Below are 20,707 nucleotides of genomic sequence, written 5' to 3'. Positions count from 1 at the left end.
CACTGTTATTTTGTTTTCACTTCACCATTTGGAGCAATTCTCTGTGTAGAATAACTTCTACTTTTTTTAGGGAAAAGGAATGTCAGAAGTGGGATTTGAACCCACACCTCCTATCGGAGACCAGAATGCCCCTATATTTAGGAAGGCTGCTCACCTTGAGTCTGGCGCCTTAGACCACTCGGCCATCCTGACATCTGTATGAAATCTATTTATTTTTTATTTTTTTACTTTTCTGTAACATGAAGTCTGAACTGTAGGTTGGATACAAGCGGGACTTTAGCAACAAAGAATAGAATAAGAAAAAATGCTAAAACTTAAGAAATCATTTCTTAAAAAGTATTTTTTTAAAGGAAATTGCAAAAGTGAATTCAAATGTAGGCAATTGATGACATATCAAACTATTATTCCAGTTTCATGTGTTTTCTTTTCACAGTTGATGACATGTATTAAACTCTTAATCACTGTTATGTTGTTTTCACTTCACCATTTGGAGCAATTCTCTGTGTAGAATAACTTTTACTTTTTTTTTAGAAAAGCAATGTCAGAAGTGGGATTTGAACCCACGCCTCCTTTCGGAGACCAGAATGCCCATATATTTAGGAAGGCTGCTCACCTTGAGTCTGGCGCCTTAGACCACTCGGCCATCCTGACAACTGTATGAGCATCCATTTATTTTTAATTTTTTTACTTTTCTGTAACATGAAGTCTGAACTGTAGGTTGGATACAAGCGGGACTTTAGCAACAAAGAATAGAATAAGAAAAAATGCTAAAACTTAATAAATCATTTCTTAAAAAGTATTTTTTTTAAGGAAATTGCAAAAGTGAATTCAAATGTAGGCAATTGATGACATATCAAACTATTATTCCAGTTTCATGTGTTTTCTTTTCACAGTTGATGACATGTATTAAACTCTTAATCACTGTTATGTTGTTTTCACTTCACCATTTGGAGCAATTCTCTGTGTAGAATAACTTCTACTTTTTTTTGAGAAAAGCAATGTCAGAAGTGGGATTTGAACCCACGCCTCCTTTCGGAGACCAGAATGCCCATATTTTTAGGAAGGCTGCTCACCTTGAGTCTGGCGCCTTAGACCACTCGGCCATCCTGACAACTGTATGAAATCCATTTATTTTTAATTTTTTTACTTTTCTGTAACATGAAGTCTGAACTGTAGGTTGGATACAAGCGGGACTTTAGCAACAAAGAATAGAATAAGAAAAAATGCTAAAACTTAATAAATCATTTCTTAAAAAGTATTTTTTTAAAGGAAATTGCAAAAGTGAATTCAAATGTAGGCAATTGATGACATATCAAACTATTATTCCAGTTTCATGTGTTTTCTTTTCACAGTTGATGACATGTATTAAACTCTTAATCACTGTTATGTTGTTTTCACTTCACCATTTGGAGCAATTCTCTGTGTAGAATAACTTCTACTTTTTTTTGAGAAAAGCAATGTCAGAAGGTGGATTTGAACCCACACCTCCTATCGGAGACCAGAATAACCCTATATTTAGGAAGGCTGCTCACCTTGAGTCTGGCGCCTTAGACCACTCGGCCATCCTGACAACTGTATGAGCATCCATTTATTTATTATTTTTTTACTTTTCTGTAACATGAAGTCTGAACTGTAGGTTGGATACAAGCGGGACTTTAGCAACAAAGAATAGAATAAGAAAAAATGCTAAAACTTAATAAACCATTTCTTAAAAAGTATTTTTTTTAAGGAAATTGCAAAAGTGAATTCAAATGTAGGCAATTGATGACATATCAAACTATTATTCCAGTTTCATGTGTTTTCTTTTCACAGTTGATGACATGTATTAAACTCTTAATCACTGTTATGTTGTTTTCACTTCACCATTTGGAGCAATTCTCTGTGTAGAATAACTTTTACTTTTTTTTTAGAAAAGTAATGTCAGAAGTGGGATTTGAACCCACGCCTCCTTTCGGAGACCAGAATGCCCATATATTTAGGAAGGCTGCTCACCTTGAGTCTGGCGCCTTAGACCACTCGGCCATCCTGACATCTGTATGAAATCCATTTATTTTTAATTTTTTTACTTTTCTGTAACATGAAGTCTGAACTGTAGGTTGGATACAAGCGGGACTTTAGCAACAAAGAATAGAATAAGAAAAAATGCTAAAACTTAATAAATCATATATTAAAAAGTATTTTTTAAAAGGAAATTGCATAAGTGAATTCAAATGTAGGCAATTGATGACATATCAAACTATTATTCCAGTTTCATGTGTTTTCTTTTCACAGTTGATGACATATATCAAACTCTTAATCACTGTTATATTGTTTTCACTTCACCATTTGGAGCAATTCTCTGTGTAGAATAACTTCTACTTTTTTTAGGGAAAAGCAATGTCGGAAGTGGGATTTGAAACCACGCCTCCTATCGGAGACCAGAATGCCCATATATTTAGGAAGGCTGCTCACCTTGAGTCTGGCGCCTTAGACCACTCGGCCATCCTGACAACTGTATGAGCGTCCTTTTATTTTTTATTTTTTTACTTTTCTGTAACATGAAGTCTGAACTGTAGGTTGGATACAAGCGGGACTTTAGCAACAAAGAATAGAATAAGAAAAAATGCTAAAACTTAATAAATCATATATTAAAAAGTATTTTTTTAAAGGAAATTGCATAAGTGAATTCAAATGTAGGCAATTGATGACATATCAAAATATTATTCCAGTTTCATGTGTTTTCTTTTCACAGTTGATGACATGTATCAAACTCTTAATCACTGTTATTTTGTTTTCACTTCACCATTGGAGCAATTCTCTGTGTAGAATAACTTCTACTTTTTTTAGGGAAAAGGAATGTCAGAAGTGGGATTTGAACCCACGCCTCCTATCGGACACCAGAATGCCCCTAAATTTAGGAAGGCTGCTCACCTTGAGTCTGGAGGCTTAGACCACTCAGCCATCCTGACATCTGTATTAAATACATTTATTTTAAATTTTTTTGCTTTTCTGTAACATGAAGTCTGAACTGTAGGTGGATACAAGCGGGACTTTAGCAACAAAGAATAGAATAAGAAAAAATGCTAAAACTTAATAAATCATATATTAAAAAGTATTTTTTTTAAGGAAATTGCATAAGTGAATTCAAATGTAGGCAATTGATGACATATCAAACTATTATTCCAGTTTCATGTGTTTTCTTTTCACAGTTGATGACATGTATTAAACTCTTAATCACTGTTATGTTGTTTTCACTTCACCATTTGGAGCAATTCTCTGTGTAGAATAACTTCTACTTTTTTTTAGAAAAGCAATGTCAGAAGTGGGATTTGAACCCACGCCTCCTATCGGAGACCAGAATGCCCATATATTTAGGAAGGCTGCTCACCTTGAGTCTGGCGCCTTAGACCACTCGGCCATCCTGACAACTGTATGAGCATCAATTTATTTATTCTTTTTTTACTTTTCTGTAACATGAAGTCTGACCTGTAGGTTGGATACAAGCGGGACTTTAGCAACAAAGAATAGAATAAGAAAAAATGCTAAAACTTAATAAATCATTTCTTAAAAAGTATTTTTTTTAAGGAAATTGCATAAGTGAATTCAAATGTAGGCAATTGATGACATATCAAACTATTATTCCAGTTTCATGTGTTTTCTTTTCACAGTTGATGACATGTATTAAACTCTTAATCACTGTTATGTTGTTTTCACTTCACCATTTGGAGCAATTCTCTGTGTAGAATAACTTCTACTTTTTTTTTAGAAAAGCAATGTCAGAAGTGGAATTTGAACCCACGCCTCCTTTCGGAGACCAGAATGCCCATATATTTAGGAAGGCTGCTCACCTTGAGTCCGGCGCCTTAGACCACTCGGCCATCCTGACATCTGTATGAAATCCATTTATTTTAAAAAAATTTACTTTTCTGTAACATGAAGTATGAACTGTAGGTTGGATACAAGCGGGACTTTAGCAACAAAGAATAGAATAAGAAAAAATGCTAAAACTTAATAAATCATATATTAAAAAGTATTTTTTTAAAGGAAATTGCAAAAGTGAATTCAAATGTAGGCAATTGATGACATATCAAACTATTATTCCAGTTTCATGTGTTTTCTTTTCACAGTTGATGACATGTATTAAACTCTTAATCACTGTTATGTTGTTTTCACTTCACCATTTGGAGCAATTCTCTGTGTAGAATAACTTTTACTTTTTTTTTAGAAAAGCAATGTCAGAAGTGGGATTTGAACCCACGCCTCCTTTCGGAGACCAGAATGCCCATATATTTAGGAAGGCTGCTCACCTTGAGTCTGGCGCCTTAGACCACTCGGCCATCCTGACAACTGTATGAGCATCCATTTATTTTTAATTTTTTTACTTTTCTGTAACATGAAGTCTGAACTGTAGGTTGGATACAAGCGGGACTTTAGCAACAAAGAATAGAATAAGAAAAAATGCTAAAACTTAATAAATCATTTCTTAAAAAGTATTTTTTTTAAGGAAATTGCAAAAGTGAATTCAAATGTAGGCAATTGATGACATATCAAACTATTATTCCAGTTTCATGTGTTTTCTTTTCACAGTTGATGACATGTATTAAACTCTTAATCACTGTTATGTTGTTTTCACTTCACCATTTGGAGCAATTCTCTGTGTAGAATAACTTCTACTTTCTTTTGAGAAAAGCAATGTCAGAAGTGGGATTTGAACCCACGCCTCCTTTCGGAGACCAGAATGCCCATATTTTTAGGAAGGCTGCTCACCTTGAGTCTGGCGCCTTAGACCACTCGGCCATCCTGACAACTGTATGAAATCCATTTATTTTTAATTTTTTTACTTTTCTGTAACATGAAGTCTGAACTGTAGGTTGGATACAAGCGGGACTTTAGCAACAAAGAATAGAATAAGAAAAAATGCTAAAACTTAATAAATCATTTCTTAAAAAGTATTTTTTTAAAGGAAATTGCAAAAGTGAATTCAAATGTAGGCAATTGATGACATATCAAACTATTATTCCAGTTTCATGTGTTTTCTTTTCACAGTTGATGACATGTATTAAACTCTTAATCACTGTTATGTTGTTTTCACTTCACCATTTGGAGCAATTCTCTGTGTAGAATAACTTCTACTTTTTTTTGAGAAAAGCAATGTCAGAAGGTGGATTTGAACCCACACCTCCTATCGGAGACCAGAATAACCCTATATTTAGGAAGGCTGCTCACCTTGAGTCTGGCGCCTTAGACCACTCGGCCATCCTGACAACTGTATGAGCATCCATTTATTTATTATTTTTTTACTTTTCTGTAACATGAAGTCTGAACTGTAGGTTGGATACAAGCGGGACTTTAGCAACAAAGAATAGAATAAGAAAAAATGCTAAAACTTAATAAACCATTTCTTAAAAAGTATTTTTTTTAAGGAAATTGCAAAAGTGAATTCAAATGTAGGCAATTGATGACATATCAAACTATTATTCCAGTTTCATGTGTTTTCTTTTCACAGTTGATGACATGTATTAAACTCTTAATCACTGTTATGTTGTTTTCACTTCACCATTTGGAGCAATTCTCTGTGTAGAATAACTTTTACTTTTTTTTTAGAAAAGTAATGTCAGAAGTGGGATTTGAACCCACGCCTCCTTTCGGAGACCAGAATGCCCATATATTTAGGAAGGCTGCTCACCTTGAGTCTGGCGCCTTAGACCACTCGGCCATCCTGACATCTGTATGAAATCCATTTATTTTTAATTTTTTTACTTTTCTGTAACATGAAGTCTGAACTGTAGGTTGGATACAAGCGGGACTTTAGCAACAAAGAATAGAATAAGAAAAAATGCTAAAACTTAATAAATCATATATTAAAAAGTATTTTTTAAAAGGAAATTGCATAAGTGAATTCAAATGTAGGCAATTGATGACATATCAAACTATTATTCCAGTTTCATGTGTTTTCTTTTCACAGTTGATGACATATATCAAACTCTTAATCACTGTTATATTGTTTTCACTTCACCATTTGGAGCAATTCTCTGTGTAGAATAACTTCTACTTTTTTTAGGGAAAAGCAATGTCGGAAGTGGGATTTGAAACCACGCCTCCTATCGGAGACCAGAATGCCCATATATTTAGGAAGGCTGCTCACCTTGAGTCTGGCGCCTTAGACCACTCGGCCATCCTGACAACTGTATGAGCGTCCTTTTATTTTTTATTTTTTTACTTTTCTGTAACATGAAGTCTGAACTGTAGGTTGGATACAAGCGGGACTTTAGCAACAAAGAATAGAATAAGAAAAAATGCTAAAACTTAATAAATCATATATTAAAAAGTATTTTTTTAAAGGAAATTGCATAAGTGAATTCAAATGTAGGCAATTGATGACATATCAAAATATTATTCCAGTTTCATGTGTTTTCTTTTCACAGTTGATGACATGTATCAAACTCTTAATCACTGTTATTTTGTTTTCACTTCACCATTGGAGCAATTCTCTGTGTAGAATAACTTCTACTTTTTTTAGGGAAAAGGAATGTCAGAAGTGGGATTTGAACCCACGCCTCCTATCGGACACCAGAATGCCCCTAAATTTAGGAAGGCTGCTCACCTTGAGTCTGGAGGCTTAGACCACTCAGCCATCCTGACATCTGTATTAAATACATTTATTTTAAATTTTTTTGCTTTTCTGTAACATGAAGTCTGAACTGTAGGTGGATACAAGCGGGACTTTAGCAACAAAGAATAGAATAAGAAAAAATGCTAAAACTTAATAAATCATATATTAAAAAGTATTTTTTTTAAGGAAATTGCATAAGTGAATTCAAATGTAGGCAATTGATGACATATCAAACTATTATTCCAGTTTCATGTGTTTTCTTTTCACAGTTGATGACATGTATTAAACTCTTAATCACTGTTATGTTGTTTTCACTTCACCATTTGGAGCAATTCTCTGTGTAGAATAACTTCTACTTTTTTTTAGAAAAGCAATGTCAGAAGTGGGATTTGAACCCACGCCTCCTATCGGAGACCAGAATGCCCATATATTTAGGAAGGCTGCTCACCTTGAGTCTGGCGCCTTAGACCACTCGGCCATCCTGACAACTGTATGAGCATCAATTTATTTATTCTTTTTTTACTTTTCTGTAACATGAAGTCTGACCTGTAGGTTGGATACAAGCGGGACTTTAGCAACAAAGAATAGAATAAGAAAAAATGCTAAAACTTAATAAATCATTTCTTAAAAAGTATTTTTTTTAAGGAAATTGCATAAGTGAATTCAAATGTAGGCAATTGATGACATATCAAACTATTATTCCAGTTTCATGTGTTTTCTTTTCACAGTTGATGACATGTATTAAACTCTTAATCACTGTTATGTTGTTTTCACTTCACCATTTGGAGCAATTCTCTGTGTAGAATAACTTCTACTTTTTTTTTAGAAAAGCAATGTCAGAAGTGGAATTTGAACCCACGCCTCCTTTCGGAGACCAGAATGCCCATATATTTAGGAAGGCTGCTCACCTTGAGTCCGGCGCCTTAGACCACTCGGCCATCCTGACATCTGTATGAAATCCATTTATTTTAAAAAAATTTACTTTTCTGTAACATGAAGTATGAACTGTAGGTTGGATACAAGCGGGACTTTAGCAACAAAGAATAGAATAAGAAAAAATGCTAAAACTTAATAAATCATATATTAAAAAGTATTTTTTTAAAGGAAATTGCATAAGTGAATTCAAATGTAGGCAATTGATGACATATCAAACTATTATTCCAGTTTCATGTGTTTTTTTTTCACAGTTGATGACATATATCAAACTCTTAATCACTGTTAAATTGTTTTCACTTCACCATTTGGAGCAATTCTCTGTGTAGAATAACTTCTACTTTTTTTAGGGAAAAGCAATGTCAGAAGTGGGATTTGAACCCACGCCTCCTATCGGAGACCAGAATGCCCATATATTTAGGAAGGCTGCTCACCTTGAGTCTGGAGCCTTAGACCACTCGGCCATCCTGACATCTGTATTAAATCCATTTATTTTTAATTTTTTTACTTTTCTGTAACATGAAGTCTGAACTGTAGGTGGATACAAGCGGGACTTTAGCAACAAAGAATAGAATAAGAAAAAATGCTAAAACTTAATAAATCATATATTAAAAAGTATTTTTTTTAAGGAAATTGCATAAGTGAATTCAAATGTAGGCAATTGATGACATATCAAACTATTATTCCAGTTTCATGTGTTTTCTTTTCACAGTTGATGACATGTATTAAACTCTTAATCACTGTTATGTTGTTTTCACTTCACCATTTGGAGCAATTCTCTGTGTAGAATAACTTCTACTTTTTTTTAGAAAAGTAATGTCAGAAGTGGGATTTGAACCCACGCCTCCTATCGGAGACCAGAATGCCCATATATTTAGGAAGGCTGCTCACCTTGAGTCTGGCGCCTTAGACCACTCGGCCATCCTGACAACTGTATGAGCATCCATTTATTTTTTATTTTTTTACTTTTCTGTAACATGAAGTCTGAACTGTAGGTTGGATACAAGCGGGACTTTAGCAACAAAGAATAGAATAAGAAAAAATGCTAAAACTTAATAAATCATTTCTTAAAAAGTATTTTTTTTTAAGGAAATTGCAAAAGTGAATTCAAATGTAGGCAATTGATGACATATCAAACTATTATTCCAGTTTCATGTGTTTTCTTTTCACAGTTGATGACATATATCAAACTCTTAATCACTGTTATATTGTTTTCACTTCACCATTTGGAGCAATTCTCTGTGTAGAATAACTTCTACTTTTTTTAGGAAAAAGCAATGTCAGTAGTGGGATTTGAACCCACGCCTCCTATCGGAGACCAGAATGCCCCTATATTTAGGAAGGCTGCTCACCTTGAGTCTGGCGCCTTAGACCACTCGGCTATCCTGACAACTGTATGAAATCCATTTATTTTTTATTTTTTTACTTTTCTGTAACATGAAGTCTGAACTGTAGGTTGGATACAAGCGGGACTTTAGCAACAAAGAATAGAATAAGAAAAAATGCTAAAACTTAATTAATCATATATTAAAAAGTATTTTTTTAAAGGAAATTGCATAAGTGAATTCAAATGTAGGCAATTGATGACATATCAAACTATTATTCCAGTTTCATGTGTTTTCTTTTCACAGTTGATGACATGTATCAAACTCTTAATCACTGTTATTTTGTTTTCACTTCACCATTTGGAGCAATTCTCTGTGTAGAATAACTTCTACTTTTTTTAGGGAAAATGAATGTCAGAAGTGGGATTTGAACCCACACCTCCTATCGGAGACCAGAATGCCCATATATTTAGGAAGGCTGCTCACCTTGAGTCTGGCGCCTTAGACCACTCGGCCATCCTGACATCTGTATGAAATCCATTTATTTTTAATTTTTTTACTTTTCTGTAACATGAAGTCTGAACTGTAGGTTGGATACAAGCGGGACTTTAGCAACAAAGAATAAAATAAGAAAAAATGCTAAAACTTAATAAATCATATATTAAAAAGTATTTTTTTTAAGGAAATTGCATAAGTGAATTCAAATGTAGGCAATTGATGACATATCAAACTATTATTCCAGTTTCATGTGTTTTCTTTTCACAGTTGATGACATGTATTAAACTCTTAATCACTGTTATGTTGTTTTCACTTCACCATTTGGAGCAATTCTCTGTGTAGAATAACTTCTACTTTTTTTTGAGAAAAGCAATGTCAGAATTGGGATTTGAACCCACGCCTCCTTTCGGAGACCAGAATGCCCATATATTTAGGAAGGCTGCTCACCTTGAGTCTGGCGCCTTAGACCACTCGGCCATCCTGACAACTGTATGAGCATCCATTTATTTTTTATTTTTTTACTTTTCTGTAACATGAAGTCTGAACTGTAGGTTGGATACAAGCGGGACTTTAGCAACAAAGAATAGAATAAGAAAAAATGCTAAAACTTAATAAATCATTTCTTAAAAAGTATTTTTTTTAAGGAAATTGCAAAAGTGAATTCAAATGTAGGCAATTGATGACATATCAAACTATTATTCCAGTTTCATGTGTTTTCTTTTCACAGTTGATGACATGTATTAAACTCTTAATCACTGTTATGTTGTTTTCACTTCACCATTTGGAGCAATTCTCTGTGTAGAATAACTTCTACTTTTTTTTGAGAAAATCAATGTCAGAAGTGGGATTTGAACCCACGCCTCCTTTCGGAGACCAGAATGCCCATATTTTTAGGAAGGCTGCTCACCTTGAGTCTGGCGCCTTAGACCACTCGGCCATCCTGACAACTGTATGAAATCCATTTATTTTTAATTTTTTTACTTTTCTGTAACATGAAGTCTGAACTGTAGGTTGGATACAAGCGGGACTTTAGCAACAAAGAATAGAATAAGAAAAAATGCTAAAACTTAATTAATCATATATTAAAAAGTATTTTTTTAAAGGAAATTGCATAAGTGAATTCAAATGTAGGCAATTGATGACATATGAAACTATTATTCCAGTTTCATGTGTTTTCTTTTCACAGTTGATGACATGTATCAAACTCTTAATCACTGTTATTTTGTTTTCACTTCACCATTTGGAGCAATTCTCTGTGTAGAATAACTTCTACTTTTTTTAGGGAAAAGGAATGTCAGAAGTGGGATTTGAACCCACACCTCCTATCGGAGACCAGAATGCCCCTATATTTAGGAAGGCTGCTCACCTTGAGTCTGGCGCCTTAGACCACTCGGCCATCCTGACATCTGTATGAAATCTATTTATTTTTAATTTTTTTACTTTTCTGTAACATGAAGTCTGAACTGTAGGTTGGATACAAGCGGGACTTTAGCAACAAAGAATAGAATAAGAAAAAATGCTAAAACTTAATAAATCATTTCTTAAAAAGTATTTTTTTAAAGGAAATTGCAAAAGTGAATTCAAATGTAGGCAATTGATGACATATCAAACTATTATTCCAGTTTCATGTGTTTTCTTTTCACAGTTGATGACATGTATTAAACTCTTAATCACTGTTATGTTGTTTTCACTTCACCATTTGGAGCAATTCTCTGTGTAGAATAACTTCTACTTTTTTTTGAGAAAATCAATGTCAGAAGTGGGATTTGAACCCACGCCTCCTTTCGGAGACCAGAATGCCCATATTTTTAGGAAGGCTGCTCACCTTGAGTCTGGCGCCTTAGACCACTCGGCCATCCTGACAACTGTATGAAATCCATTTATTTTTAATTTTTTTACTTTTCTGTAACATGAAGTCTGAACTGTAGGTTGGATACAAGCGGGACTTTAGCAACAAAGAATAGAATAAGAAAAAATGCTAAAACTTAATTAATCATATATTAAAAAGTATTTTTTTAAAGGAAATTGCATAAGTGAATTCAAATGTAGGCAATTGATGACATATGAAACTATTATTCCAGTTTCATGTGTTTTCTTTTCACAGTTGATGACATGTATCAAACTCTTAATCACTGTTATTTTGTTTTCACTTCACCATTTGGAGCAATTCTCTGTGTAGAATAACTTCTACTTTTTTTAGGGAAAAGGAATGTCAGAAGTGGGATTTGAACCCACACCTCCTATCGGAGACCAGAATGCCCCTATATTTAGGAAGGCTGCTCACCTTGAGTCTGGCGCCTTAGACCACTCGGCCATCCTGACATCTGTATGAAATCTATTTATTTTTAATTTTTTTACTTTTCTGTAACATGAAGTCTGAACTGTAGGTTGGATACAAGCGGGACTTTAGCAACAAAGAATAGAATAAGAAAAAATGCTAAAACTTAATAAATCATTTCTTAAAAAGTATTTTTTTAAAGGAAATTGCAAAAGTGAATTCAAATGTAGGCAATTGATGACATATCAAACTATTATTCCAGTTTCATGTGTTTTCTTTTCACAGTTGATGACATGTATTAAACTCTTAATCACTGTTATGTTGTTTTCACTTCACCATTTGGAGCAATTCTCTGTGTAGAATAACTTCTACTTTTTTTTGAGAAAATCAATGTCAGAAGTGGGATTTGAACCCACGCCTCCTTTCGGAGACCAGAATGCCCATATTTTTAGGAAGGCTGCTCACCTTGAGTCTGGCGCCTTAGACCACTCGGCCATCCTGACAACTGTATGAAATCCATTTATTTTTAATTTTTTTACTTTTCTGTAACATGAAGTCTGAACTGTAGGTTGGATACAAGCGGGACTTTAGCAACAAAGAATAGAATAAGAAAAAATGCTAAAACTTAATTAATCATATATTAAAAAGTATTTTTTTAAAGGAAATTGCATAAGTGAATTCAAATGTAGGCAATTGATGACATATGAAACTATTATTCCAGTTTCATGTGTTTTCTTTTCACAGTTGATGACATGTATCAAACTCTTAATCACTGTTATTTTGTTTTCACTTCACCATTTGGAGCAATTCTCTGTGTAGAATAACTTCTACTTTTTTTAGGGAAAAGGAATGTCAGAAGTGGGATTTGAACCCACACCTCCTATCGGAGACCAGAATGCCCCTATATTTAGGAAGGCTGCTCACCTTGAGTCTGGCGCCTTAGACCACTCGGCCATCCTGACATCTGTATGAAATCTATTTATTTTTAATTTTTTTACTTTTCTGTAACATGAAGTCTGAACTGTAGGTTGGATACAAGCGGGACTTTAGCAACAAAGAATAGAATAAGAAAAAATGCTAAAACTTAATAAATCATTTCTTAAAAAGTATTTTTTTAAAGGAAATTGCAAAAGTGAATTCAAATGTAGGCAATTGATGACATATCAAACTATTATTCCAGTTTCATGTGTTTTCTTTTCACAGTTGATGACATGTATTAAACTCTTAATCACTGTTATGTTGTTTTCACTTCACCATTTGGAGCAATTCTCTGTGTAGAATAACTTCTACTTTTTTTTGAGAAAAGCAATGTCAGAAGGTGGATTTGAACCCACGCCTCCTATCGGAGACCAGAATGCCCATATATTTAGGAAGGCTGCTCACCTTGAGTCTGGCGCCTTAGACCACTCGGCCATCCTGACAACTGTATGAGCATCCATTTATTTATTATTTTTTTACTTTTCTGTAACATGAAGTCTGAACTGTAGGTTGGATACAAGCGGGACTTTAGCAACAAAGAATATAATAAGAAAAAATACTAAAACTTAATAAATCATTTCTTAAAAAGTATTTTTTTTAAGGAAATTGCAAAAGTGAATTCAAATGTAGGCAATTGATGACATATCAAACTATTATTCCAGTTTCATGTGTTTTCTTTTCACAGTTGATGACATGTATTAAACTCTTAATCACTGTTATGTTGTTTTCACTTCACCATTTGGAGCAATTCTCTGTGTAGAATAACTTCTACTTTTTTTTGAGAAAAGCAATGTCAGAAGTGGGATTTGAACCCACGCCTCCTTTCGGAGACCAGAATGCCCATATTTTTAGGAAGGCTGCTCACCTTGAGTCTGGCGCCTTAGACCACTCCGCCATCCTGACAACTGTATGAGCATCCATTTATTTTTTATTTTTTTACTTTTCTGTAACATGAAGTCTGAACTGTAGGTTGGATACAAGCGGGACTTTAGCAACAAAGAATAGAATAAGAAAAAATGCTAAAACTTAATAAACCATTTCTTAAAAAGTATTTTTTTTAAGGAAATTGCAAAAGTGAATTCAAATGTAGGCAATTGATGACATATCAAACTATTATTCCAGTTTCATGTGTTTTCTTTTCACAGTTGATGACATGTATTAAACTCTTAATCACTGTTATGTTGTATTCACTTCACCATTTGGAGCAATTCTCTGTGTAGAATAACTTTTACTTTTTTTTTAGAAAAGCAATGTCAGAAGTGGGATTTGAACCCACGCCTCCTTTCGGAGACCAGAATGCCCATATATTTAGGAAGGCTGCTCACCTTGAGTCTGGCGCCTTAGGCCACTCGGCCATCCTGACATCTATATGAAATCCATTTATTTTTAATTTTTTTACTTTTCTGTAACATGAAGTCTGAACTGTAGGTTGGATACAAGCGGGACTTTAGCAACAAAGAATAGAATAAGAAAAAATGCTAAAACTTAATAAATCATTTCTTAAAAAGTATTTTTTTTAAGGAAATTGCAAAAGTGAATTCAAATGTAGGCAATTGATGACATATCAAACTATTATTCCAGTTTCATGTGTTTTCTTTTCACAGTTGATGACATGTATTAAACTCTTAATCACTGTTATGTTGTTTTCACTTCACCATTTGGAGCAATTCTCTGTGTAGAATAACTTCTACTTTTTTTTGAGAAAAGCAATGTCAGAAGGTGGATTTGAACCCACGCCTCCTATCGGAGACCAGAATGCCCATATATTTAGGAAGGCTGCTCACCTTGAGTCTGGCGCCTTAGACCACTCGGCCATCCTGACAACTGTATGAGCATCCATTTATTTATTATTTTTTTACTTTTCTGTAACATGAAGTCTGAACTGTAGGTTGGATACAAGCGGGACTTTAGCAACAAAGAATATAATAAGAAAAAATACTAAAACTTAATAAATCATTTCTTAAAAAGTATTTTTTTTAAGGAAATTGCAAAAGTGAATTCAAATGTAGGCAATTGATGACATATCAAACTATTATTCCAGTTTCATGTGTTTTCTTTTCACAGTTGATGACATGTATTAAACTCTTAATCACTGTTATGTTGTTTTCACTTCACCATTTGGAGCAATTCTCTGTGTAGAATAACTTCTACTTTTTTTTGAGAAAAGCAATGTCAGAAGTGGGATTTGAACCCACGCCTCCTTTCGGAGACCAGAATGCCCATATTTTTAGGAAGGCTGCTCACCTTGAGTCTGGCGCCTTAGACCACTCCGCCATCCTGACAACTGTATGAGCATCCATTTATTTTTTATTTTTTTACTTTTCTGTAACATGAAGTCTGAACTGTAGGTTGGATACAAGCGGGACTTTAGCAACAAAGAATAGAATAAGAAAAAATGCTAAAACTTAATAAACCATTTCTTAAAAAGTATTTTTTTTAAGGAAATTGCAAAAGTGAATTCAAATGTAGGCAATTGATGACATATCAAACTATTATTCCAGTTTCATGTGTTTTCTTTTCACAGTTGATGACATGTATTAAACTCTTAATCACTGTTATGTTGTATTCACTTCACCATTTGGAGCAATTCTCTGTGTAGAATAACTTTTACTTTTTTTTTAGAAAAGCAATGTCAGAAGTGGGATTTGAACCCACGCCTCCTTTCGGAGACCAGAATGCCCATATATTTAGGAAGGCTGCTCACCTTGAGTCTGGCGCCTTAGGCCACTCGGCCATCCTGACATCTATATGAAATCCATTTATTTTTAATTTTTTTACTTTTCTGTAACATGAAGTCTGAACTGTAGGTTGGATACAAGCGGGACTTTAGCAACAAAGAATAGAATAAGAAAAAATGCTAAAACTTAATAAATCATTTCTTAAAAAGTATTTTTTTTTAAGGAAATTGCAAAAGTGAATTCAAATGTAGGCAATTGATGACATATCAAACTATTATTCCAGTTTCATGTGTTTTCTTTTCACAGTTGATGACATGTATTAAACTCTTAATCACTGTTATGTTGTTTTCACTTCACCATTTGGAGCAATTCTCTGTGTAGAATAACTTCTACTTTTTTTTGAGAAAAGCAATGTCAGAAGGTGGATTTGAACCCACACCTCCTATCGGAGACCAGAATACCCCTATATTTAGGAAGGCTGCTCACCTTGAGTCTGGCGCCTTAGACCACTCGGCCATCCTGACAACTGTATGAGCATCCATTTATTTATTATTTTTTTACTTTTCTGTAACATGAAGTCTGAACTGTAGGTTGGATACAAGCGGGACTTTAGCAACAAAGAATAGAATAAGAAAAAATGCTAAAACTTAATAAATCATTTCTTAAAAAGTATTTTTTTAAAGGAAATTGCAAAAGTGAATTCAAATGTAGGCAATTGATGACATATCAAACTATTATTCCAGTTTCATGTGTTTTCTTTTCACAGTTGATGACATGTATTAAACTCTTAATCACTGTTATGTTGTTTTCACTTCACCATTTGGAGCAATTCTCTGTGTAGAATAACTTCTACTTTTTTTTTAGAAAAGCAATGTCAGAAGTGGGATTTGAACCCACGCCTCCTTTCGGAGACCAGAATGCCCATATTTTTAGGAAGGCTGCTCACCTTGAGTCTGGCGCCTTAGACCACTCGGCCATCCTGACAACTGTATGAGCATCCATTTATTTTTTATTTTTTTACTTTTCTGTAACATGAAGTCTGAACTGTAGGTTGGATACAAGCGGGACTTTAGCAACAAAGAATAGAATAAGAAAAAATGCTAAAACTTAATAAACCATTTCTTAAAAAGTATTTTTTTTAAGGAAATTGCAAAAGTGAATTCAAATGTAGGCAATTGATGACATATCAAACTATTATTCCAGTTTCATGTGTTTTCTTTTCACAGTTGATGACATGTATTAAACTCTTAATCACTGTTATGTTGTTTTCACTTCACCATTTGGAGCAATTCTCTGTGTAGAATAACTTTTACTTTTTTTTTAGAAAAGCAATGTCAGAAGTGGGATTTGAACCCACGCCTCCTTTCGGAGACCAGAATGCCCATATATTTAGGAAGGCTGCTCACCTTGAGTCTGGCGCCTTAGACCACTCGGCCATCCTGACATCTGTATGAAATCCATTTATTTTTAATTTTTTTACTTTTCTGTAACATGAAGTCTGAACTGTAGGTTGGATACAAGCGGGACTTTAGCAACAAAGAATAGAATAAGAAAAAATGCTAAAACTTTATAAATCATATATTAAAAAGTATTTTTTAAAAGGAAATTGCATAAGTGAATTCAAATGTAGGCAATTGATGACATATCAAACTATTATTCCAGTTTCATGTGTTTTCTTTTCACAGTTGATGACATATATCAAACTCTTAATCACTGTTATATTGTTTTCACTTCACCATTTGGAGCAATTCTCTGTGTAGAATAACTTCTACTTTTTTTAGGGAAAAGCAATGTCGGAAGTGGGATTTGAAACCACGCCTCCTATCGGAGACCAGAATGCCCATATATTTAGGAAGGCTGCTCACCTTGAGTCTGGCGCCTTAGACCACTCGGCCATCCTGACAACTGTATGAGCGTCCATTTATTTTTTATTTTTTTACTTTTCTGTAACATGAAGTCTGAACTGTAGGTTGGATACAAGCGGGACTTTAGCAACAAAGAATAGAATAAGAAAAAATGCTAAAACTTAATAAATCATATATTAAAAAGTATTTTTTTAAAGGAAATTGCATAAGTGAATTCAAATGTAGGCAATTGATGACATATCAAAATATTATTCCAGTTTCATGTGTTTTCTTTTCACAGTTGATGACATGTATCAAACTCTTAATCACTGTTATTTTGTTTTCACTTCACCATTGGAGCAATTCTCTGTGTAGAATAACTTCTACTTTTTTTAGGGAAAAGGAATGTCAGAAGTGGGATTTGAACCCACGCCTCCTATCGGAGACCAGAATGCCCCTAAATTTAGGAAGGCTGCTCACCTTGAGTCTGGAGCCTTAGACCACTCGGCCATCCTGACATCTGTATTAAATCCATTTATTTTTAATTTTTTTGCTTTTCTGTAACATGAAGTCTGAACTGTAGGTGGATACAAGCGGGACTTTAGCAACAAAGAATAGAATAAGAAAAAATGCTAAAACTTAATAAATCATATATTAAAAAGTATTTTTTTTAAGGAAATTGCATAAGTGAATTCAAATGTAGGCAATTGATGACATATCAAACTATTATTCCAGTTTCATGTGTTTTCTTTTCACAGTTGATGACATGTATTAAACTCTTAATCACTGTTATGTTGTTTTCACTTCACCATTTGGAGCAATTCTCTGTGTAGAATAACTTCTACTTTTTTTTAGAAAAGCAATGTCAGAAGTGGGATTTGAACCCACGCCTCCTATCGGAGACCAGAATGCCCATATATTTAGGAAGGCTGCTCACCTTGAGTCTGGCGCCTTAGACCACTCGGCCATCCTGACAACTGTATGAGCATCAATTTATTTATTATTTTTTTACTTTTCTGTAACATGAAGTCTGACCTGTAGGTTGGATACAAGCGGGACTTTAGCAACAAAGAATAGAATAAGAAAAAATGCTAAAACTTAATAAATCATTTCTTAAAAAGTATTTTTTTTAAGGAAATTGCATAAGTGAATTCAAATGTAGGCAATTGATGACATATCAAACTATTATTCCAGTTTCATGTGTTTTCTTTTCACAGTTGATGACATGTATTAAACTCTTAATAATGTTATGTTGTTTTCACTTCACCATTTGGAGCAATTCTCTGTGTAGAATAACTTCTACTTTTTTTTTAGAAAAGCAATGTCAGAAGTGGAATTTGAACCCACGCCTCCTTTCGGAGACCAGAATGCCCATATATTTAGGAAGGCTGCTCACCTTGAGTCTGGCGCCTTAGACCACTCGGCCATCCTGACATCTGTATGAAATCCATTTATTTTAAAAAAATTTACTTTTCTGTAACATGAAGTATGAACTGTAGGTTGGATACAAGCGGGACTTTAGCAACAAAGAATAGAATAAGAAAAAATGCTAAAACTTAATAAATCATATATTAAAAAGTATTTTTTAAAAGGAAATTGCATAAGTGAATTCAAATGTAGGCAATTGATGACATATCAAACTATTATTCCAGTTTCATGTGTTTTTTTTTCACAGTTGATGACATATATCAAACTCTTAATCACTGTTAAATTGTTTTCACTTCACCATTTGGAGCAATTCTCTGTGTAGAATAACTTCTACTTTTTTTAGGGAAAAGCAATGTCAGAAGTGGGATTTGAACCCACGCCTCCTATCGGAGACCAGAATGCCAATATATTTAGGAAGGCTGCTCACCTTGAGTCTGGAGCCTTAGACCACTCGGCCATCCTGACATCTGTATTAAATCCATTTATTTTTAATTTTTTTACTTTTCTGTAACATGAAGTCTGAACTGTAGGTGGATACAAGCGGGACTTTACAACAAAGAATAGAATAAGAAAAAATGCTAAAACTTAATAAATCATATATTAAAAAGTATTTTTTTTAAGGAAATTGCATAAGTGAATTCAAATGTAGGCAATTGATGACATATCAAACTATTATTCCAGTTTCATGTGTTTTCTTTTCACAGTTGATGACATGTATTAAACTCTTAATCACTGTTATGTTGTTTTCACTTCACCATTTGGAGCAATTCTCTGTGTAGAATAACTTCTACTTTTTTTTAGAAAAGTAATGTCAGAAGTGGGATTTGAACCCACGCCTCCTATCGGAGACCAGAATGCCCATATATTTAGGAAGGCTGCTCACCTTGAGTCTGGCGCCTTAGACCACTCGGCCATCCTGACAACTGTATGAGCATCCATTTATTTTTAATTTTTTTACTTTTCTGTAACATGAAGTCTGAACTGTAGGTGGATACAAGCGGGACTTTAGCAACAAAGAATAGAATAAGAAAAAATGCTAAAACTTAATAAATCATATATTAAAAAGTATTTTTTTTAAGGAAATTGCATAAGTGAATTCAAATGTAGGCAATTGATGACATATCAAACTATTATTCCAGTTTCATGTGTTTTCTTTTCACAGTTGATGACATGTATTAAACTCTTAATCACTGTTATGTTGTTTTCACTTCACCATTTGGAGCAATTCTCTGTGTAGAATAACTTCTACTTTTTTTTTAGAAAAGCAATGTCAGAAGTGGAATTTGAACCCACGCCTCCTTTCGGAGACCAGAATGCCCATATATTTAGGAAGGCTGCTCACCTTGAGTCTGGCGCCTTAGACCACTCGGCCATCCTGACATCTGTATGAAATCCATTTATTTTAAAAAAATTTACTTTTCTGTAACATGAAGTATGAACTGTAGGTTGGATACAAGCGGGACTTTAGCAACAAAGAATAGAATAAGAAAAAATGCTAAAACTTAATAAATCATATATTAAAAAGTATTTTTTAAAAGGAAATTGCATAAGTGAATTCAAATGTAGGCAATTGATGACATATCAAACTATTATTCCAGTTTCATGTGTTTTTTTTTCACAGTTGATGACATATATCAAACTCTTAATCACTGTTAAATTGTTTTCACTTCACCATTTGGAGCAATTCTCTGTGTAGAATAACTTCTACTTTTTTTAGGGAAAAGCAATGTCAGAAGTGGGATTTGAACCCACGCCTCCTATCGGAGACCAGAATGCCCATATATTTAGGAAGGCTGCTCACCTTGAGTCTGGAGCCTTAGACCACTCGGCCATCCTGACATCTGTATTAAATCCATTTATTTTTAATTTTTTTACTTTTCTGTAACATGAAGTCTGAACTGTAGGTGGATACAAGCGGGACTTTAGCAACAAAGAATAGAATAAGAAAAAATGCTAAAACTTAATAAATCATATATTAAAAAGTATTTTTTTTAAGGAAATTGCATAAGTGAATTCAAATGTAGGCAATTGATGACATATCAAACTATTATTCCAGTTTCATGTGTTTTCTTTTCACAGTTGATGACATGTATTAAACTCTTAATCACTGTTATGTTGTTTTCACTTCACCATTTGGAGCAATTCTCTGTGTA

This window comes from Coregonus lavaretus, assembly GCF_964263955.1.
Source record: "Coregonus lavaretus genome assembly, chromosome: 17".
Classification (NCBI taxonomy): domain Eukaryota; kingdom Metazoa; phylum Chordata; class Actinopteri; order Salmoniformes; family Salmonidae; genus Coregonus; species Coregonus lavaretus.
The sequence above is the reverse complement of the archived record's forward strand: the minus strand, read 5'-3'. Positions refer to the sequence as shown.